Source organism: Furipterus horrens, unplaced genomic scaffold (genome assembly GCF_987537825.1).
Source record: "Furipterus horrens unplaced genomic scaffold, mFurHor1.1.pri manual_scaffold_9, whole genome shotgun sequence".
In the NCBI taxonomy this organism is placed as follows: domain Eukaryota; kingdom Metazoa; phylum Chordata; class Mammalia; order Chiroptera; family Furipteridae; genus Furipterus; species Furipterus horrens.
Genome location: NW_028327179.1, coordinates 1,258,522 through 1,265,899, shown reverse-complemented (window position 1 = coordinate 1,265,899; position 7,378 = coordinate 1,258,522).

Below are 7,378 nucleotides of genomic sequence, written 5' to 3'. Positions count from 1 at the left end.
CCCGCGCTCATCTGCACGCAGCTCAGAGCCCGAGCCTCCGAGGGGCCCGGGGTTAGCCAAGCCCGCGGGGTCTGCTCCCCTGCAGCGCCGCCTCCGAAATGAGATTCGGTCCAATCTGACAGAGGAAAACAAGTTTTAACACTTGCCCTGTGTGTGTTCCGGAATTTCAATAAGTACAGAGCGACAGCAGCACTTTCTCAAAATAAAATAAAGCAAACCCAGATAGATGCCGTTAATAAAGTGGAACAAGGCACCGAGACACGCGTGGCGTGGTGCTCTGTTCGGAAAGGCGCCCGTGCGCTGGGTTTTGCCCGCTGGCTGGCTTTGTACCTGTGGGCCTTGCCCAGGCAGACACGTCTCCCCGCTGGGACGGGGCCTGACGCATCCCTCGTGCTTTCCCTCCCGGCGGAGGACACGCTGGACACCAGCACCGCGGCCCCGGGGGACGGTGGCAGCTGGCTCTTCTCTGCACAGAGGGGATGTGGTGTCGTCCCTCTGGTCGCTGATTAGTCGCCCTGAACCGCTGCTGCGCGGACGGGGGACAGCGCAGGCCTCCCCCGGCGGTCTCCACCCCCAACCCCCGCACCGGAGGGCGTGTCCTCCCACGTGGCCAAACGCACTCGCTTGCGTGACTAAGGACCTGGAGACGCGGCCGCGCCTGCCCGGGGCACGTTCCTTCGCAGGACCGTCCCGCACCCTCCCTTCTTATTTCCCGTCACGTGGGGGCTGAAGCCCCCAAACCCACTTTGTCATCAAGATCTAGACAACGACCGTCCACTAAAGCACAGATGTGGGCTGGTGTCAGTACTGACATGTGACCAGAACCGTAATCACTAAACACTACCGTCGACTGTTAAACCGGTGAGGGGCACGTGCAGAAGCCTGGAGACTGGCTCTCCTGCAGCCAGAAGCCACGCCCAGAGCACCGGGGCCGGGGAGACAGGCTTCCACTGCGGGGCCCCAACCTGTCCCCCCCCCAACAATACTGAGCTATTTCTCACCCGCAAAGGTACATTTACAGTTGCAATTTACATTTATTGGCCATTCCTTTAGTCGTTGGCCAGAAGACAGTGTGTGAGTTCCTGGGAAAGCCGGAACAGAGCTGCCGTGTGGTCCTGCCGCTCCTCTAGCTGGAGGAGACATGGGCACACCCGTGCTCACAGCAGCATCAGCCATGACATCTGGGCCAGGAAGCCGCCTGAGAATCTGTGAACAGAAGCACGGGTAAAGAAACCGTGGGGGAAACTCCGTGGAACGTCCCTCCGCCTTCAGAAAGACGTAGGTCCTGCACGAATGAACCTGGAGGCCATCGCGCTAAGCGAAGTAAGCCAGACACAGAAAGACCTCACTGACATAGGAACCCGAAAAGTCCCCCACACATACAAGCAGACCAGGACAGTGGTTTCCAGGGACACAGAGGTGGAAGCAACGGGAGGTCAAGGGCTACCCGTGCCGTTGTGAGGATGAACATGCGAGACGTCCCATGTCAGCATGACGACCACAGTTAATAACACTGGAAACACGCACAGAGGGTCCACTTCAGGGGCTCTTGTCACGGTAACTGCACGAGGAGGCGACATGTTCATTAGTTTTACTGTGGCCATCCCCTCCGTGTCTCCAGATCAAACCATCATGCTGTATACCGTAAACAGAGACACTTTATTAAGGAGAAAATAAATAAAAATAAACAGACTCAACTCCCTGGGTGCACGGACAGTAACAGAGAGTTTCAGCGGAGGGTCGGGTGGCAGCACCGTTGAACCCCTGAGTTATTCCTCTCTGAACCCTACACTGTCTGCAGTTACTACTTAAGGGCAGAAATTATTCAGTCTACACTCCGTCTAAACCAGAAGCAATTTGAGCTTTTCATTTTAATCACTAATCACTTTAACAAGTATCGAGCAAGCACTTTCCAATTGTCCCGTTATTTCTAAGACACTTTAATCTTATTACATTTCCGATCCAATTACGCTTCTGAAGTATGCGTCACTTTCCCCGCTATCTGATGGATTCAGAGGGGGACGTATTTGCTCTCTAGCCGCATCTCTGGCACACGCACACGCGCAACGCCACGTAAAACCCGTGTCCGCACCCATCGCTCTGCCGGAAACGCGTCTGCCTCCTGGCTCACGTTTACTGTCCACCGTCCCCTCACGGCCTCCGGTCTCGCTGTTGGCTTCTTGCTGTTGGGAGACAGTCAAGCATCTGACCGATTACAAACACACACAGACGACGTAAAGGCCTTACAGGACCCCATGTTTCTGACCAGTTGGTCTGTGTGCTCTCCTCCCAACGCGGGCTAAGTGACTTCTGCAGGCAGAGTTCCTGTCGCCTCCAGGGCAGAGCGTGGACACGGGTAAGACACACGTCAGTGTGACCTCAGGGCCTCCGGCCACAGGCTGGGTGGCCCGCGGGACGCATTGTTCTTTCTGTTTCAGGCTCATCTGCCCACAAGAGGAGGGGAAGGAGCCCATTTCACAAGGGTTGCAGCGGGACTTACCAGTTTTCCCCAGTGTAAATGCCCTCTTCCTTTCCTGACAATAGAAGTCCTGGTTTTATGGACAGGAAGTCACCAGCATACCAGTCCCTCAAACGCAGATGTGACTGCGGATGAAGTCTGCCCAAGGAAGTCCAGAGGAAGTGGCATGCCGTAGTTTCTAGAAATGTTTCCTCCAGGATTGCTGGCGAATATCTTCGCTCTCCTTTTGTCTCCTCTACCTTCTGACGGGCAGGGGTGTGGCTGCCACCACAGCCATTATTTGGGGTGAAGCCCATCTGACCCGGTGAACGGCGGCCGGGCCATGGGTGTGGCATTGAATGGGGGAGTCGGGCATCTCAGGGGCGTGGGTGCCCTCTCTCCCCCGGGCTACCTACCTTTGCGCCGTGATGGGCCAGAGAGATACACTTCGCCTCAGTGCAGCCTGAAAGGCCACCCTGTCCTGGGTGGGGGTCCGTTCATCTCCAGGGGGGCCTGGGACGGGATGGCACAGTGTCCTTCTGGTCACTGACGAGTGGGTCTGTTATATTCGGGGTGTTTCTTATGGCTGCTCAAGCCCCCTGTTTACATCTGTTACTTTGATCGATACTTTAAACTCAGTACTGGCCGTATCTTCCCCTAACATGCTTTATGTATCGACGGTGTAAATCCCGATAGATGGATGGGGTTTTAGTAACTATTCACAATTTGTCCTGTTTATTTTGTCCGTGTGAAAATCTGTGGACAAAATAACCACATGAGGCTCACAAATGTGGCTCAGGTCAGAAGTCCCAGGCCAGGGACCTCACTTTCATCTCCCACAGCCTCAGGGAGAATTTATGGCGAACCGTTTTTTGTGGCCACACCCAAACATTTCACGAAGCCCCAGCCGTCGTCACGTGACTCTGGGCCTACGAACTTTCCTTTAACCCAGATGCGCCTTAAAAGGCTGCTCCTTCGGTACCAAACTGAAGACACATCTCACCTCGCGTACTAGGGGGAATCCCTGCCCACACACGTGCTGGGGAAGCTGAGCTTTCTGTGTGTCTGGGGTCCACTTCATTTCCATTGCAAACTCCCCCACCCGTGGGGGACGGTGACTAAGTGTCCTGCCCCCCCCCCCCCCCGCGACCCCCGTGGCCCTCCGAGTCATGCCTGAGTGTAAGATGGCTGTCCCGGTGCCACCGCCAGGCAGAGATTCCTCCGGACCCTTTCTCTGCGTCATTGCCGTTGAGACTTGTAAATTCCACTCACTTCCCAGCTGCCAGTTCACACAGCCCACAGCACGGCACACCTGCTCTCTGCCCGGAGGCCTCACGAAGCCCGGAGTTCCGGCCGTAGTGGGGGACAGAGCACCCCACTGCTCCTGAGCCTCAGACAATCAGGAAGCGGCACCCAGCGCCCCGGCCTCCATCCGCGCCTTAGCTGCGGCTTCTCTGCTGACACTTTTTCAGCTCCTTGGGTTCTTCCTGGTAGGAGGACTGATTTAGGAATAGATCGTACTAACAATAGACTCTTACGTACCAGTTGGAAAGGATGGCCTTGTTTGGAATCTGTCCTCACATATTTTAAGAGATGAGCAATACCATGACTTTAAAATTTGACAAAGAAAAGTCCGGTTGTAGTTCCTCATATTAACAAATTACAAAAGAAAAAAACGGGATCATCTCTCCCCATGAACATGGGCAAAGCGTTTAACAACATTTCTGAACTTGACAAATAGCACCAACAAAAAGCTTCCGGTGAACGTCACACTAATAGTGACAGACTTCACCCGAGGATCAGAAACAATTTCAGGCTGTCCACCCTCGGCATAAACTCGCCTTGACTCTGGAGGTTCTAGCCTTTGCCATAAGCCAAGTAAAGGAGGAAAAAGGTATCAGAGCCTGGACGGGACTTGAGACAGGTTCAGGAGAAAAGATTAATATGCAAAAACAGATGTGTTTCTTTATCCCGGCAACAGCAAAATCGCTGTAGAAATTAAAACGACATCATTTATAGTAGCCCCTACCATGTAAATAGTCAGAGGTACATCTGCCACAAAATATGGAGGACGGGCGGCGTTAGAAACACAAGGCATGTCTGAGAGGAAGCAGTTGGTAAACAGCTATGTTAGGCCCATGGATCAAAAAACTATTCCCCAAATTCATCTACAAACTCAACGAAATCCCAGCAGAAGCCCTAGCAGGGTTGTTATACACACTGACAAACTAATATCTTAAATTTTTATAGGAATCAAATAACCTAGAACAGCCAAAATCGTGCTGGAAAGAACAAAGCTGGAGTGGTAACCATACGTGACTGGAATCATGAAGTTAGCATGACCAGGAGGGCGGGTTATTCACCTGACGCACACACATGATCACAGACTAGTCAAAGAGACTCCCATGTATACAGATAACTGTTTTTGACTCAGGCGGGAAGGCAACTCCGTAACAAAAGAACAGCCGTGTCAACAAACGGGAAAACAAACAATCTAGTAAAAACTGACTCCAGGAAACCCTACAATCCTGCAGTGCAATTGGCCTATGGGGACCTTCCAAAGGCTGCAAATAGCATCCCTACCTGTCACTGACACGCCACGCGCCGTGGGGTCTGTGGAATCCCGGGGCCAGGTGGTAAAGAGAGCCCCGCACCCGTGCTTAATGTCTGTGTCCCCGCCTTCTTGGTAGGTGTTCTGTCCCAGAGGAAGAAGCTTCACACTGACCTGCGGCCCACGAGTGAGGGCGGTGATGGTGGGACAGGGACGGAAGGACCGTGTGCTGGTTTGCGGGGCTGCCCGAGCTCATGACCACACACGCGGCGTCTCGGACAGTTGTGTTCTCTCCCGGTTCTGCAGGCCGGCAGTCTGGCGTCCGGGGGAGCAGGGGCAGCCCCTGCGGGGTGCTCTCCTGACTTCTCACGGCCGCTGGCCATCGTAGGCTTTCCTGCGGCCACAGGTGCGTCGCTGTGACCTCTGCCTCCATCATCACACGGTGTCTTCTGGCCATCAACCTCTGTTCCTCTTCCTGTTAGGACACCCGTCTGGGATCAGGGCTCACCCTAGTGCATGAGGCCTTATTCCAAATTACCGATTACCTCTGCCAAGCCTCTGTCTTCAAAGAAAGCCACATTCTGAGGCTCCTAGTGGACATGAATTTGGGTCTAGGTGGAAGCACCTAAAACTACTCACCTTTATTCAGCAAAAAAGAGGATGTGACCAGCAATGAGAGTGTCCCCAAGGTCACTGCCGGATTTGGCAAGGGAGTTCCCTTGCGCCAAGCCTGCTCCACGGCCCGTCTCTGAAGAGAGCATCAGAGTGGAGCACAGCACACTCACTAGTTCACAGGTACAGCAGGGCTACAGGTTGTCGCCCTGGCCAGACCTTTTGTCCAGCAAAGCCTAAAATATTTACTACCCAGTTCTCTACAGAAAAGGCCCAGCCACTCCCGACACAAAGGACGGAAGGTGGGTGACTGACATGACACCCCGTCCTGCTTACCTTCCCAAGGCCCGAGCACGCCAGGAGTCCTGGCGGGCAGGGAGGGGCCTTGTCAATGGAACAAGGGGCATTGCTCTTCCAATCACAGCCGCTGTGCTGACACAGCACTTTCCGGAAACACACTGACACCACCCTGGCGCCTGGCCTGTTTGTGACAGCCTGAGTGGTTCCTGAGCCATGTGACTACAGTCTTCAAAGTGGTGCGACTCTGACCGGAAACCCAGGGCCACGCACCATCTGCCCCGGGGCAGTGTTCACTGTCCAGCTCCCTGGCATGAGCTGGTCTGAAGGGACCTCGAGGTCTTGGGGGTCTGTGAGGCTTCCTGGGAGTGACCTGTCCTAATGACATCACTCTCCCCAGACCTGGTGAGTGAGACGTGGAGGTACCCGTGGACACACACATCCCACAGGGTGAGGGACACCCAAAGGGCCCCCTGGGGGGTGAGGACGGGGCACACCCTTTGGCAGCAACAGTGGATAACTTTCTGTTTTACGGAACCAGCCCAGCTCTACTGCTGGGTCCTGGTAGAGAAGGAGCCCGGCCCGTGTCTCACCGAGGCTGACCCTGTCCCTTCTACCCCAGTGTCTCATGGGCCTAGTCTGAGGGTGCAAGACCTGGACTTCGGGGCGTGACAATGGCTCCCTCAAGTGACTTGGCGAACTTAGCATGGAAAGCCACATAACCTGAGAGGCAGCTTTGGGGGTCAGAAGACTCTTGGTTCCGTCCTCGGGGCTTTGTTAATTAGCGTTGCGGCCCGGAGACACGCCTGCGCCCGCCAGCCAGGCAGCCAGCCTCCCCACCTGTGAAATTAAGTGCTTGACCTAGATTTCCTCCGAGTCGAATACCTTCCGGCTCTGAAATTGTACGATTCTGTGGATGAAAAGCAACCTCATCATACCGCCACTCGGTCTCCAGGGCACAGAAGTTGCAAAATAGAAATGTCAGAATTCATCAGGGGGGCTTCCAATGTACTCACCGGTCACTTCTGTCTCGCTGAGGATAGAAAGCGGGGTCCTATGTGGTGCGCCTGCAGAAAGGTCTGAAGAAACACGGAAAGCAAATGAAATGGCATGGAAGAGGTAAAATAAGGGTCCTCTGGGCTTCCGCTAAGAAGGAGGAACGTGTTGGAAGTAAAGGGGACTCTGAGACAAGATAAACTGCCCGGGGTGTCTGGTTTTAGCAGCGAGATGCTATTGTCTCCGCCCCCCGGTACTCTTGAACTCCTTTCTGCTCTCTCATCTTTCTGAAATACCAGCCCAAACACAAATGTCTTCAAAATCCCAAGGGAGCAAATTAGTTTTTCCTTCTGCCTTCGCAGTCGCAGGGGTTGAGAGCTGTTCCTTCCATGCCGTTCAGGGCGCCGTCCTCGCGGGAGGCGTGGGTGTGAGTAAACGCGCCAATGGGACCATTAGGGGCGCTT